The following is a 17051-nucleotide window of genomic DNA, read 5'->3' as shown; positions in this document are numbered from 1 at the left end:
TCTCCGTTCTCTTCTTGCTCATCTTGCCAAAACCAGGCAGCTCCAAGAAATAAAGACATTTAAAAAACACAAATGGAGACTTCTCTTTTTATTTTCCCTGCTTCTTTACATCTGAAGTGCAATCCCATCTTTTCCTTTCCCAAGTAGTTGAAGTGCTATGTGCATACGTGAATAAATCTAGCTTGATATTTTGGGTCACTCACATCAGAAATAGGAGAAATGAACCCAGACTTTGAAGTCATGCTTGTGTCAACTATGAATATAGGACTCTATTTGGTTTTGATTGTTTTCAGTTCGCAAAAGGTGGTCAAGTTCCTTCCTCAATGGATCATATACTTGGCCAGGTAAGACCTCCCAGGAATTCACCACCAAAAAATGTCAAAAGTGAAATGTCAACCTCAAGGAATCTCTAATAAGAGATTATAATTCTCTGCCACAGATCAAATAAAAGTTGGTCGTTGGACCCATTGCATTCCACCTGCCATTTTGATCAGTATGAATTATGGCCCTTATCCTCTTCTGTCCCTGGTTTAAGGAGAATTTTATTAAGAAATATTACAATATTTTAATTCTTAGGGGCTTATTTGTTGTCCAAGAGGCAGTGGTAGCAGTTTGCTTTCTAAATGCAAAATAGTTAAGGGAAAGAATAAGCATGTTATTGCTCGGTTTCAAAATAAAGACATTATTTTGACTCCTCTCTTCAAAGACAACTATTTTGCAAGAAAGGTCTTTAATGAGGAGGGAATTAGCCCTAAAAAATGCTATGCACAGAAAGGCAGTAAACCCTCAGTGTTTTCTTTTATGTGTTATTTCAAGATATTTCACTTCCTCCTATTGAATTGTCACCTAAGCCAGCCTTTAGAGTAGAAGCAGAAAATACCTGTGTTTTAAAAACTGTATTTGGATTTTGCTTTGCATGCAAAATTCTGAGGTCTTTATTTTAAATAAGCAAAAGGAAATGAAAATAGTTAATGAATATTAGCCCACTTTCAAGCACAATATATACGAAATACTGGGATAGAATGACCTCCCTAAGAGAACTCAGCTAAATTCTCAAACTGCCCAGTTACATGGCAGAGTTTGCTGAAATGGCAGTGCACATCAGCTTTGCATATTATTTTGGATTGCCCTACACACACACACGCAAACACACAAAGCGACTTCCACAATATCCTCTGGGATAACTGAACCATGCACTATACATCTGACATTTTCAATGGATTTTGAAGCGTTTGTATTTCGGATTGAGAGATATAGAAAGTACCGCTTACAGAAGGAAGAGAAATACAAGCATGGGAAGGGAATGGGAGTGGAGCCTGTGTCTTTGGTCTGTAAAGGAATATCCTTTATTCTCACTGAGAAGTTGGATTTGGAAATGAGTGCTTTTAACCAAAGGGGTGTGGGGTGTCAACAAGAGTCTTAAGGATATTAACTAAATACATCTACATCAGCTACTACTAGGGTGAGGCAATAAATATCCAGCTTCTGCCAGACACCACAGTTCTGGCTTCCCTTTGGTGCTATCTTCATGTCTTTCTGATTTTACTTAACTGTTGAGAAAATAAGGTGATTTACCTGACTTTGACTGTTTGGGAAATAAAGATTCTGATAAAGACAGAAGTGGAAGAGGTTCCTTGGTTTGATGTCAACAGATGACGCTCGCAGCCAAGTGCTTTAAAGAGGAAAATCTGGGCTGGGAGTGGCTTATTAACTTAACATTTTTGCCTTGAGTATAATTCCCAGCACACTTTCTTGACCATGGCAATTTGCCAGTTCAACAGCGATGTTTGCCATCCAGCTTCTTTTGAATTTACCATAATGTATTCTGTCAGAGCCAATATATAGGTCACTTTTCCCCTGTTCTCTTTCATTTCACAGGAAACTACCATCAAATACAAATATACTTGCAGGATATTAAACATCACTTTTACTTAGCCCAAGATTTCAGAGTCTGAGAGGAACACGGAAAGGTTGTTTGACTCATTGAGTCGAGTTGAGTCAGAGAACCCTGTGGTAAAGGCTGACAAACCTGATGCATATTGAGGATTCTGTTTTTATTTTTTCTCTAGCTGAGAATATATCAATATGCTGAAGCATTTTAAGGATTTGAATTGCTCTGCCAATATTTATTTGAGATGCAACTAGAAGCTACAAGTTGATTATGAAGCCAGGAAGAGTAGAACAGGAACATTTATTGAGCTAAATATGTTGGCGGCAACTCAACCCACAAGAGGCAGATAAAAATAAGTGAAAATAAACAATTAGTAATGTGTGTCATTTAGCTCACAAATGCAGTGCATGTTTTCTTGAGCTGAATATGAAACATTCTATAACTGACTATACACATATCAGCTCAGAAAGGCAATATCAGTTTTCTAAGGCTGACTATTATGTACACCCAAAATAAGTGTATAGTGGAAAGAAATAATCTTTTAACCATGCTTTGGGTAGAAAGGACCCTGAGATGTCTCTGAGGCATGAGATCCTATTCTTCCAAAAATTATGACACTGATACAACTTCAGGCATCTTAAAAAAGAGAAAACATAAAAGACTCTTCTTTCAATGGTGGAGATGTTCTCATGTCTCAACATGTCTCATACTATAAGGAGACATACTATACATATAATAGCAATGACATACTATAATATAAGAGCAATTTAAGAAGACTCAAAAAGCACCATGGAAATCTAACTTTGCTGAAAGAAATGGAAGGTGACCTGAAGAAGGAGACGGGGTCAAGTGTAATTGGCTGAGATGGACCTCATGCTTTCTGGGAAAATAGAAGGTCATGCTTTCCTTGTGTCTAGAGTTGGAAGTTGCTGAAAAATATGATGTTATAGGAAATAGCATGTAGATGTAGTTACCCTGACTGTCACCCAGGGGTGAGGTCTTCATCCAGTCATGCAGAAGGAAAAAATATAGAGAAGCAAGAGCCTCAGGCAATGCAGTGTTTCCTTCAGAGCCTGTGGTACCTAATGGGAGAAAATACCCAACTCAGAGCAGAGGGTTCTTACGAAGGAGAAGTGGAGGTGGAGGTGAAAGGAATGTGTGGAGAGAGCACACTTTGACTCCACATGCAAACAAAGAATTTAGACACAGACCTTACACCCTTCGCAAAAATTAACTCAGAATGGGTCATACATCTAAATGTGAAATGAAAAACTACAAAGGTCCTAGAAGATAACGTAGGGGAAAACCTGGATGACTTTGGGTATGGGGATGCCTTTCTAGATACAACACCAAAGACACAATCCATGAAAGAAGAAAATCAATAAGTTGAACTTTATTAAAACTTCTGCTCTGCAAAAGACACTGTCAAGAGAATTAGAAGACAAGCTACAGAGAAAATATTCACAAAAGACACATCTGATAAGGGACTGTTATCCAAAACACACAAAGAACTCTTAAAACTCAGCAATAAGGAAACAAAAAAACTTGATTAAAAAATGGGCAAAAGAGCTGAAGAGACCAATCACGAAAGAAGCTATACAGAGGGCAAATAAGCACATGAAAAGATGCTCCACATCATATGTTATCAGGGAAATGCTAAATAAAACAACAATGACATACCACTGCATATCTATTAGAATGGTCGAAATCTGGAATGTTGATAACATCAAATGCTCATGAGGATGTGGAGCAACCGGAACTCTCTTATACTGTTGGTGGGAATGCAAAATGGTTCAGCCACTTGGAAAAAGTTTATCGATTTCTTATGAAACAACCATGCTCTTACCCTACAGTCCAACAATCACACGTCTTGGCATTCACCCAAAGAAGATGAAAACTTATGTGCACACAAAAACCTGCACATGGATATTTATAGCAGCTTTATTCATTATTGCCAAAACCAAGATGTTCTGCAGTGGGTGAGTGAATATAATGGGATATTATTCAGAGCTAAAAGCAAATGAGCTATGAAGCCATGAAGAGACACAGAGGAACTTTAAATGCATATTATCAACACAAGTGAAAGAAGCCAATCTGAAAACGCTACATACTGTAGGATTTCAACTCTATGATATTCTGAAAAAGGCAAAACTATGGAGACAATTTAAAAAAAATCACTGATTGCCAGGGTTTCGGGTTGGGTGGGGTGAAGAATAGGTGGAGCACAGAGAATATTAGGGCAGTGAAAATACTCTATATGACGTTATAATAACAGATATGAGTGATTATACTTTTGTCCAAACCCACAAAATGTACAACATGAAGAGTGAACCCTAAGTTAAACTATAGACTTTGGGTGATTATGATGTGTCAGTATAGGTACACCCTTCATAAATGTACCATTTTGGTGAGTGATGTTCATAATGGGGGAGACTATGTGTGTGTGTCGACAGGGGTACATGAGAAATCTCTGTGCTTTCCCCACAATTTTGTTGTAAACCTAGAGCTGCTTTAAAAAAAAAAAAGGAGAGCAAACATTTTCAATAGTAATTCTTATCTTAGATGTACAAAAATGATAATTATTTGAGGTCTCCAGCACACTATGTATTTATATGTACATATATAAATTAAGTGCCTCACTTTCTGACAGCTTAAAAATCTGGCTGAAAAAAAATAGTCAACAAATTATGTCATAAGGATTCTTAACTGTAGACTAAAGGGTGCCCTTTACAAAAGACAAGTGATAAAACTTCTATTTTCAGCCAGGATCCCAGAGGATAGTTCTGAGATGACTCCTGGTTGGTTTATGTTAAAGTTCATTGTTTTAAATGATTCTTTCTTTACCAAGACTTTCTTTCTGTAAATAATAAGTATAGTCTTGGGAGGATTCCTTTTTTTCCTTTTACTTAATGTATAATATTTGTATTGAGCTTTTCAAACCCCCAGGATTGACAAACCAACAATTATAAAGTACTTTAGAGGCATGGAATATAATTAGAATATATATTTTAACTGAAGATTATAATAACACTTTCTTTTTATTCAAGCAGATATTGGCACTTTATGTATCAATAAATTTCCATACAAGTACAGAGCTCCTCCATGTTTGAGTCTTCATCAGATACGAACTTTCCTGAATCCATTATCTTTTCTCTAACTAATTCATGAGGTCTGATATCTTAACTATTAAGTATTCTTAAGAAAAGCAATGGAAATGTTTGGAGAGTTAAAGTTATTTCAACCACCATAGTTCTTTCAGAAGCCTTTATCAGCTATAATAACCAGTCTCTCTAAATGTGTCTATTTCATTCTGCATTACCAGCAATCCTTATACAGTATACCTACTCTCCTCTGGTAATATTCTATTCTGTGTGAATTAATGTCACATGTGGCAGCAGAATACAAAAATACAAGAATAACAGCTTTTATTATGTGTTTACTAAGCAAGCATACTACGTATATTATCTTAGGTAAGCCTCATGAGAAAGAAAGGAAGAAAGAAAGAAAGAAAGGAAGAAAGAAAGAAAGAAAGGAAGGAAGGAAGGAAGGAAGGAAGAAAGGAAGGAAGAAAGGAAGGAAGGAAGGAAGGAAGGAAGGAAGGAAGGAAGGAAGGAAGGGAGAAAAGAAAGGAAAGAAAAAAAGGAGGTTTTTTCCCCACTGCTTTTTTTTTTTTTTTTTTTTTTTTTTTTGCGGTATGCGGGCCTCTCACTGCTGTGGCCTCTCCTGTTGCGGAGCACAGGCTCCGGACGCGCAGGCCAAGCGGCCATGGCTCATGGGCCCAGCTGCTCCGCAGCATGTGGGATCTTCCCGGACCAGGGCATGAACCCGTGTCCCCTGCATCGGCAGGCGGACTCTCAACCACTGTGCCACCAGGGAAGCCCTGCTTTTTTTTTTTTTTTTTTTGAGGAAATTAAAGCTCATGAAGTTGTAAAAGATGAAATTATTTTTCCAAAAATATGCAGTTAAAAAGTGATGAAACCAGAATTTGAATCTATAATATATCTGCCTAACTCCAAAGCCTATTATTATGATATCATACTACAATGTATTTCACATTTGTAAACTAATTATAATAATATTTCTCTTGGGACAGTTGTAAGATAATTAAGGTGTTTATAAAGTGCTGAGTTCAAGCTCATCAATGCTTGAAGACGGTAGCCATTCAATCAATGGTATACGGATTTTCGTACCCAAAAGTGGGGTGCTTCTGCATGTACCAAATATCTAAAAATGTAGAACTGGCTTTCAAATTGGATAAGGGGCAGAGGCTGAAAGAGTAGGGAAGTGTATGGTAGGAAAAAAAACGGTATCATCTTAGAAAATTCTGAGGTCATTATAAACAGACTATTGGTAAAAATATGGACATTAAATATACTGCAGGTGAAGACACAGAAGGAAGTAAGGAGAACAACAGAGAAAATCTATATCATCTTAGACAATAACTATATCATCATAAATAGAATTTGGGTAGAAATATGAGTGTGAAATCATTGCTGTTGAGGGATCAGAAGGAAATGAGCGCAGTGTTATTGGAAACTGGAGGAAAAAAGATTCTTGCTATAGAGTGACAGAAACTTTAGCTGTATTTTGTCCTGAGGTTAGGCAGAAAGCAGAACTTGCAAATGATGAATATGGATATTTATCTAGGGAAATTTCCAAGCAAAGTGTTGAAGGTGCAACCTGGTTTCTTCTTGCTCCTTATAGAAAATATGAGAGGAAAGAGATAAGTTGAAGAAAGAAGTGTGAAGCAAAAAGGAACCAGGACTTGGTGACTTGGGAAATTCTCAGCCTATTCAGATTTCAAAATGTGTTTAAACTAGGAGATTCCTGGCCAGAAAAGTATGCTCTAGAGAAAAAGCCAAGGATGTAGCTGGACAACATTCTACTAGTGCCTCAAAAGGACCAAAATGTTGGAATGTTCAGTCACATAGAGGACTCTTTGAAGAGCTTGGGTGTATGAATGGTGAATCCCAACATCCATCTCAGTAGAGGCCAGGAATAAAGATGTGTTTATCCAGGGATGATTTGTGAAGGAGCCTCTTATCTAATGAACTGAATCCCCCAGACACAAATGGGAGACCCACAAGGATTTTTAGAATGTTATATCGTTGGAAACACCACCGGTTTGGACTGAAAGGGACAAAGAGAAGATTAAAAGAAGGAAGGCTATCTGAAACCCCCAAAGTTTTCAAGGCAGGAAACAGGCTGATGAAACCACTTGGCCCCAAGCATATTCTATCTTTCAAAATAAAGCGAGGACTCTGAGGGCAAAACCACAGGTCCAGAGGACAGATGGCAAGCCACAGAGGATGATTTCCAGGACTTGAACCCTAATAGAGTTTGCCCAGCTGGATTTTTGAAATTGCTTGGGACTGGTCACTACATTTTTCCTTCCATTTTATTCCTTTGGATCAGGAATATCTACTACTATTAACTGTTATCCTATGTCTGCCTCACCATGGTATTTGGGAAGGAGATAACTGTTGTTGTTTTTTTTTTCCAGTTTCACAGGCCCACAGATGGAGAGGAATTTTGCCCCATGATGGATTATACCCAGAGCCTCAACCATACCTAATTTAGATGACTGAGATGATGAGATTTGGGCCTTTTGAAACGGTAAGAGTCAACTGAAATTTTGGACTTGATTGAATGCTGTAATTGGTCCAGACTATGGGGAACACTGCGGGGAGATGAACACAATTTGTGTGTGAGATGGACATGAATCTTTGCGAGCCAGAGTTCAAACTGTGCAGTAGGCTGGATAATGGCTCCCCAAAGATATTATATCCTAATCCCTGGAATTGGTGAATATGTTACCTTTCAAGTTAAAAGGGACTTTGCAGGTGGGGTTAAGTTAGGAGCTTGAGATGGGGAGATATCCTGGATTAGCCAGGGGACCCCAATGCAAGAGCTAGGCTGTGGAGTCAGAATGGAAGGAGGTGATGATGACAGAAGCAGAGGCTGGAGTGACTTGCTTTGAATATGATCACAAACCAAAGAATGCAGTTGACCTTGAGGAGCTGGAAGAGTTAAGGAAACATATTCTCCCCTAAAGCCTCCAGAAAGAACACAACTCTGCAGATACCTTGATTTTAGCCCGTGAAACACATTTATAACTTCTGACCTCCAGAAATATATGATGATAAATTTGTGGTGGGTTATTACAGCAGTAATAGGAAACTAACACAATATAATAATAATAACTTATTATGCTCTTTAATGTTTACACTTAGCCATTGTGATAGGTATCTTTCTTAAATACAGTATTCCGATTATTTTCTTAAACAGAAAATATTGAGCAGAGGGGAACACTTCGTCATGAAGAAGGGTCATCATTTTGTTTATTGCCTGATGTGTTATGTTACAATAAAGTGAAATATACATTAAATATACATTTAAAAAAGGACTATTTTAAAGATTTAATATTTGCTATTTATAACATTTAAAAAAAATTTTGATCTACATCAGTTCAAACGTCTAGATAATGTCATTTTGCTTCCAGTAATCCCTTTTACCCTTGTAATTTGCAACTGTAATCTATAAGGATTTGGGTAACTACAATAGCAGAGTTGCTACCAATTTTTCTAAAATGTGAAATGGAAACTGAATTTTACAAGGAGTTTTCTATTTGGCTTAACAAAATCGATAGAAATGTACTAAAAATGAACTTCTGAAAGAAATTTGTGCATGGCTTTTTGGGTTGATCTAAATTTTGGAGCCATATGGCTTAATACTTTAAGCATTCTTTTTAAAACTTTTTGATTGCACATTCTTATCATCACATATTTTAAGCACAACCTACAGTATGTAAATTTTTGTATTTATACACTTTATAAACTTACTATATTATGCATATATCATATACAAAAACAATTTTTAAAGAAAGAAACACAAAAACTGAAATGAACTTCTTTCATATTTTCTTCTCACACCCCAGTAGGTCATTTTATACACCTGCAGAGACATGCCCAGCCAATCTGGAGGCTGCTGGTTGTAAAGCTTGGATAGTAGAGACAAGCAGACACATTTGGGGGTCTACTATCCACTGTGATCTCTGACAAATTGGATTGGTTGATTGAGTGAATTAATTTACTTAAAGCACATCACAATAATTAGCACTGTTCCCAGAAATTAGAAAGAGTTTAACCAACATTAAGGTTGTAGTTGTGGCTATTACTATAATATTTGCCTTAAAAACATGTTAGACTTTTTGCTGGTGTTTCTTCTGGGTTTTGGCCATGTTTGGGGAAAAAAATGACTTTCTGGATAACAATCATCATTCTTGGGAAATGAATGTATTTTTAATTTTCACAATCTCTCTCCACCCACTCTGTTGATCTCATTCTGATCACTCTGCCTTGCACCAGCATTTGTGATTTTCCTATGAGTTTGCACGTGTAGGTTTGGTGATGTATGGTTTGTGTTTGCATGTGTTTTTCCGTGAGAGACTTCTGGAGAACAGAAACATTTTCCGTTCTTTATAACTTCAGTCCTGCCCCTTACATAAACTGAAACATAAAATGCTTTCTTACTCAAATTTTGTATTATCAAGAGCATTCCCCAAGATGATGGGATACTGTTGGTTCAGTGAGAGGCACACCTTCTCACTTACAAGAAACAAGCCTTGAAAAAAGGCGTTCTCGTGTTTTCTTCTCCATCTCTCAAACCTTCTCGGTTCTTCTCACCAAGCATGATCAACACACCCTGTATTTATTTATTTATAAAAGTTATATTCCCTTATTTTCATTGAATGCACACTCTTATAACAGTTTGCAATGAATTAAGTGCTTTTCCATTTGTGAAAGGCATTGTGTAAGTCCACTCAGCGGCAGCAGCTTGATTTAGTGGGAAGAGAGGTTGCTGGCGTCTTGCACTTGAATCTAAGAGATGTGTATTCCTTTGTGTTTTGAAACTACCACTTCCTCCTTTAACTGCCCACCCCTCCTACACACACACCCACTCGGGGCAGTCAGGTGTAAAATTAGAAGGGAAAAAACAATACAAGCACAGAAAATATGAGATAACATTTCTAAAAATAATTCCTGTAGGAGAAGCAGTCCACTTGGAAACCCATAAGAGGGTGTTAAGTCCTCTCCAGGCTGGATTTCTTAATTATTCTTCTTTGGTGCTGCCCTTAGTAGCCAACTAGCACCTTACATTTCCCAATTACTTTCCTGTGGCCCTTACCTACGATTTTATAAGATTGCCCAACACACGATGCAAGTTTCTTTTTATATCCTAGAGAAGTAGGTGCTCCCACTACACCTCCTTCCTTGCTTACTTCTTCCTCTTATGTCTTTGTTTACTTCTGTCCACTGGGCAGGACCAGCCCTTTGTTAAGCTGTGAAATTGATAAAATGTTCTTTAGACTTCTCCAAGTTCAGGCACCTTTCTACAGCAAGCTGCTGTAGAATTATGAAAGAATTATGAAGCCCATTCTCTGCATCTCCTAATAATTAAAACTAGGGCAGGTGGGAGAGAAGTTATGGGAAAAGAGAATTAAAACAGAATGAGGAAAACTCGTTTTCTAACAAAAGTTGCCCAACAATAATACTGATTTGGGGGACGATGCAAAACAGTTCCTGGTGGGGGGGTGACTTATAATAAGGGTGGCTGACAATGGTTTATGCAGTGAGAGGCATATTCTATGAGTTAGAATCCAGGAAAATATAGATATAGATATGATAATACATATTTTAAAAAAATAACACATTCTCATTGTAATAAGTAAATCAGAGATGAAGAAAGAAGGAAAAAAATACACAAGTTTCTTTTTTCCTGTCCCCTGAAATCCCAGTGGAAATAATTTTGGGTGTTTCATCCTATCCTTTTTCTATGTCCCTTGTCTTAGCTCTTTGGGAGTAGTTCATATAAATACATCTTATTATGGCAGTTAGAGGGATCACGTTAAATATTGTTCACCACTCCAGTGTTTAAAATCTTCCAGTGGGTCCCACTTTACACAGAGGTGAAGGCCAAGTCCAGGGATGCTCTACCCTCCTCCCTCCCACTCTGCCCTCATCTCCTGCCTCTCTCCCTCCGTCACTGCTCCCCACCATCTCCCTCCAGCCCTGAGGCTCTTGGACCCGTCTGTGCTCTCTGCTTGGACTGCTCTTTTCTCTGATATTCATGCGACTCAGTCTTTCATCTTCTCTATGTCTTTGTTCAGATATAATTTTCTCAATAACTCTTTGGTTTTCCCACCCTGTTGCTCTGCCTGTTTCATATATAGGGATTCAGGGAGACACCAAACCGGTACTGCTGCTGTAGTATCCTCCCCAGAAACCTACTGCGTGTTTGCCTTTAGCTCAACAAATGGGTAGGGGTTATGCTAGTATAACATGTTCTCACAGTATACCCTTCCAAAATTCTTTTTAACCTTGCATTTGATCATTGAATCTTCCACTTGGGAGATCTCTCCACCCTCTCCCCTCATGACTGGGATTCTCAGCTTGTCAGTTTTACTGCCCAGAAGCCCCTAACGGCCTGCCTCTCTCTAGCCTGGCTGTTTCTGGACCATGCGTTAGTCTACGCTCTTTATCAAAATGTATTTGTTTTTGTGGGAACTTTTCCAAAAGACAGATTCACTGGGAGGAAAAGCTGAAAAACCCATCTATTTCCTTAAGAAGCCAAAGGACTGCATTTCAAATTGGGAGGATTCAGACACCAAAGTAAGCATTTTTCCTGCTTCCTCTAAACTGTGTTCTGTACCTTCAGTCTTAGAGAATATTTCTTCTTTCCTTGAAGTCCAGGGGAATTCAAAGCAATTTGAAATCTATCATGATTCCTCAAGTATAAATTTTATCACTTAAAGAACACGCTGCATCTAGATATGAAAGGTCAGCGACAAAAATGATTTTCCAGCCACCCCTTAGCTCTTTTGGAGTGCTTACTTTTTCATCTAGTTCCTGAAAGCAAGAAACCAGAGAGTAAAAACACTGTGAGGTACAGAGATAACTGCAATTTCACAGGAAGAGACGTGTCATAAGAATTCGTGTACTGATTGGGAATTCCCTGGTGGTCCAGTGGTTAGGGCTCTGTGCTGTCATTGCCAAGGGCCCGGGTTTGATCCCAGGTCGGGGAACTAAGATTCCACAAGCCGTGAGGCCAAAAAAATTAAATACATAAAATTAAAAAAAAAAAAGGGGGCTTCCCTGGTGGCGCAGTGGTTGAGAGTCCGCCTGGTGATGCAGGGGACATGGGTTCGTGCCGGGTCCGGGAAGATCCCACATGCTGCGGAGCGGCTGGGCCTGTGAGCCATGGCCGCTGAGCCTGCATGTCTGGAGCCTGTGTTCCGCAATGGGAGAGGCCACAACAGTGAGGGGCCCGCGTACCGCAAAAAAAAAAAAAAAAAAAAAAAAAAGAATTGGTGTACTGACTGAAATTAAATGATATAATCTTGATATTGATGATATCTACCCAGAGTTACATATTGCTAAATTCATTCAAATTCACAGTTTTTAATTCAATTTAGTTAATATTTTTCTTTGCCTTTGCCAGCTCAAAAAGAGAGGGGACAAAATTTTCTTTGACTCCTAGTATCTCTTTACTATTCTTTCTGATGATGTTTATAACTGTGTTGGCCTCCATCACCCAGTGATAAGTAGATAAATGAAACAGAATCTCTAATAATATTGGACTAATATCTGTGGTGTTTCTAGGAAAGGCAGGACTGTACCTGGGCTGGTTAGAGATTATGGAATTCATAGATTTTTTTAAAATTAAGCAATTACATTTAAGATTACTTTTCCAATAAAAACATAAAGCGAATTCTCTGATTCCCTAATATCAACTACATTTTTAAAAAATTCATCAACTATCAGATAACACTTGTCAAATTTTCCTGGTGTGTTAGTTGGAAGAGTACACACACATGTTTCATTGTCACAGGATTCTCTAAACCTTCTCTCATTATTTATTTCACTAATATAATACGTGTTGACGTCAATACTCTTTCCTTGCTTCCGATTTTATTCACTCCATGATGGTATCAAATCGTTTCCTGAATGAAAGAGAGACTCATAAATATTTTATTGTGGCCCAATCGTTATGTCAAGTGCTTCCTGATCTCTTGATCTTCCTGAACTGTTTATTTTTTGTCTTTTAATAGGACGTGGTTTGGTCACAGTGTGTGGAATAAATGACATTTTTGGAGGTTGACATTAGCCATGCTATCTGGAATATTTTACACGTGAGTTTAATCATACTTTGCCCTTTTTTTTTTTCTGCAAGTTGCAGTAGAGTCCATTATTTCTAAAATAGGGCAAATATTTCCTTGTATTAATAGCGGTGAATTTCATTTTCACTCTGTATCTTCCTTAAGGTCTATTGAGCTGATAAGGAATTATTTTATAAACACTATGTGCAAAGGCTTGTACCAGACAAAGAAGACTGCTGCTTCCAGTTGCATCATTCGGACAAGGTATCTCATTCCAAGAAATTTTAAGTTCGATTTTTGGAGAAAAATGTCTTTTAGGACCTTAAAATCTTCTCAATCAATTGTTCAGTGCCATGACTAATCTAGCTTTGAACTTTTTAAAAGTCAGTTTGCAATGATTTATGATGACGCAGGGAGAGACCATTTGCCTGAAATCAGTGCTACCATGAGACCCCAACATGAAAAGCCATGCAGCCAAAGTGAATGAAAAGTACTTGTAAAATATTCAGCATAATATAATTAATAGCAAAACTCCCAAATTTATTCTGAAACATCACCTTTAGTTTGAAATAATACAATAAGCAAAATTGAGAGTTTTACTTGAAAGAGGATACAATCTTTTTTTTTTTTTTTTTTTTTTTTTTGACCACACAGCTTGCAGGATCTTAGTTCCCTGACCAGGGATCAAATCTGCGCCCTCAGCAGTGAAAGCGTGGAGTCCTAACCCCTGGACCATCAGGGAATTTCCAACAATCCTGAGACTGTAGTGTGATTTCTTCCAGTTACCTTGATTCAAACAATGGACACATGTCCAAGAAGCAAACTGGATTTCTGTATATCATCTGGTTTTAACTTGGATATACACTTCCAAATATAATTTAATTAAATTAATACTTCAATAGAAACTCTGCTTTTTAGGAACTATATCTAAATCAGTCATGCTCTGTTTGACAGAAAACTGGGCATTTTACTGTTCAAAAGTAAAATCTGAGTACTTAGAGGTTATGCTCCCAGGGAGTCTGAGATATCAGTCCTACAATATAGTTCAAGTCAAAGTTCCAAGCTCCAATCCACAAAGCCCCAGGGCCCCGCAAAATAACAAGTGTTAAATCCTGCTTCCAGAATAAGGCAAGAATTGCAGCTTATGAGAAATGAACTGAAACTCTGGTGCACTTGTCCACCAGTATCTTTCTCTGCCTTGTTTTCTGCCCAGGGAGCTTAACGATAGGAACTACAAAGCCCAGGGTCTCTTCCTCTGGCTTTGGGCTCTGCTATCTCAGTCAGAGTTGCCAGCAGGAGAATAGAGTGGTCCTATAGCCCTCTGCCCCTTTCTTGCTGGGCTGTCACTCTTTACCTGTGGCTTTTGCCGGGTGACCCTCTTCAACATCTACAACTCTCTCCGGGTTCTATATCACAACCTTCTCTTCTCTCCTCTGCAGGCATAGAGGGTTTCGGGCTGAGCTTCCTACTCTCAGGAACCTCTGGGCACTTCACCATTTCTTTATGATTCTGTTAATCCTGCCCGTACATCAGCAAATGTCCCTTCTCTTTGAACTCTCTTCAATTAACCCTTCGAATTAACTGAGTGTTTTACCTGTTTCCTGCCAGAACTCTGTCTGATACACTTGGTTCTGGCTTCCCCCTTGCCACAACCATTTAAAGTGGTCACTCTACTCAGAGCCATTTCTTCTTATGCAGTGTCGGAACAACACACCAGAAAAACACAATGGCATACTACATGCCAGAGTGAATGCTCATCACATGCTAAAAAATCCGCCAGGTAGTTTGTCTGCATTATCTCAATTATAGACTCGCAACAACCCTAGGAAGTAGCTACACTTATTATTTCCATTTTACAGGTGAAGTAATTAACTTAGCTGAAGTCTCTCAGTATGCTGTGAAGCAGCGCTTCAATCCAGGACCACTCGCTATGGAAACCCTACTTTTAATGACTTGACTTTCTTTCTTTTCCACGTAGGTAGCTGCCTACAGAGCTGACATGAGTGACAAAACAAGAAGTTTTTGTGCATTGACAGAGGAATGGATAAAGATGTGGTACATATATACAATGGAATATTACTCAGCCATAAAAAAAGGAATGAAAAATGCCATTTGCAGCAACATGGATGGCCCTAGAGATTGTCATACTTAGGGAAGTAACTCACACAGAGAAAGACAAATATCATATGATATCACTTATATGTGGAATCTAAAATAGATGATACAAGTGAACTTATTTACAAAACAGGAGCAGACTCATAGACTTCAAAAACAAACGTATGGGGTCTTCCATGGTGGCGCAGTGGTTGAGAATCTGCCTGCCAATGCAGGGGACACGGGTTCGAACCCTGGTCTGGGAGGATCCCACATGCCGCGGAGCAACTGGGCCCATGAGCCACAGCTACTGAGCCTGCGCATCTGGAGCCTGTGCTCCGCAACAAGAGAGGCCGAGAGAGTGAGAGGCCCGCGCACCGCGATGAAGAGTGGCCCCTGCTCGCTGCAACTAGAGAAAGCCCTCCCATAGAAACGAAGACTCAACACAGCCAAAAATAAATAAATTAAAAAACAAAAAACAAAAAAAACGTATGGTTACCAAAGTGGGAAAGGGGTGGAGGGATAAATTGGGAGATTGGGATTGACATATACATATTACCATATATAAAATAGATAACTAATAAGGACCTACTGTGTAGCACAGGAAACTATACTCAATACTCTGTAATGACCTAAATGGGAAAAGGACCTTAAAAAGAATGGATCTATGTGTATGTCTTTGCTGTACACCTGAAGCTAACACAACATTGTAAATCAACTATACTCCAATATAAAATAAATATTAAATTTAAAAAAGAATAAAGAAAAAAGAAGGTTTTTTGCCTTAATGTATCCAAATACTCTCTTGTCCTTATCTGAATCTGAGATTCCTAGTTTGAAAAATCTATAGCTCAGTGACAACTCTATTATTATACCCAAAATGCTACAACTGAAGGAAGAAGCAACTGGACCATGCATGACACATGGCATCCATTGGTAGTTAGTAACTTGGAAGCACAGAGTGACTGGTGTGAAGTCTGGACATATGTACTATAGACAGAGAAGATGCCACACAAAATGAGTATCTCTCACAGAAACACTGGTGTCAGCAGAAGACCCAAACTTGGGAAATGTAATTAAAGACCCCCAAATCGTTGTAGAGAAGTAGTGGGGAAAGGGAGGATGGACCAAGAGAGGTTCCATTAATACCACCTCCTCAGAGTTTGACAGCTTGGTTCTGAAGATACACATCTCCTGTTTCACGTGTTTGACTAAGGCCTGGCTTTTTCATTTAAGTGTCCATTTTATTTTCCCCAGTATCATTCACGATGGTACTTGGAAGTTTAACAAAATGCCCAAGCAATAAATTCCCTAGAGTAATGTGCCTGTGAGGTTCAAATTATCATCCAAAGAGATTTCAGCCTAAGAGTCCTAGCCAGTCTAACCAAAATGATCCACTACTTGGTTTTATATTAGGATCATCTTTTTAAAGCGTGCCTTACAATTCTCTATTTTTAATGTAACTTTAAAATTTCATTTTATTCTTCTGATTTTTAGTTATTTTCTATTTTTTTCTTCCACTAATTCATTCATTCTCTCCTCTTTCAAATTTTCCTTCTCTGAACTCCCTCAGATATTATGACATTTTCAGGAATCAGGGCTGCCTAGCTGTTGAAATGTTCACCTGGGACAATTCTCATCAGGCAGAGACACCTGGAAGATGTGCCCCCAGGTGAGTAACAATATCCCCCATTGTGCTCCCAGCCTTTCATGCTCCCCTCTCTTCTCAGGAAACAATGTTTCTCATTCAATTTTAAAAGTCAACAGATTAGAATGCAGTCAGACAAAAGCAAAACTATGACTGTCCAGTTCTAACTAAGCTTTTATGACGAGGCCTTTGTCCTCCTTGGACAAGAGTTGTATTTAGAGTTTGAAAAAAAAAAGTGTCTCTATGAATACGGTTTCCAT

Source organism: Mesoplodon bidens (genome assembly GCF_964165515.1).
Source record: "Mesoplodon bidens genome assembly, chromosome: 19".
NCBI lineage: Eukaryota > Metazoa > Chordata > Mammalia > Artiodactyla > Ziphiidae > Mesoplodon > Mesoplodon bidens.
Note: the sequence above shows the minus strand (reverse complement) of the source record.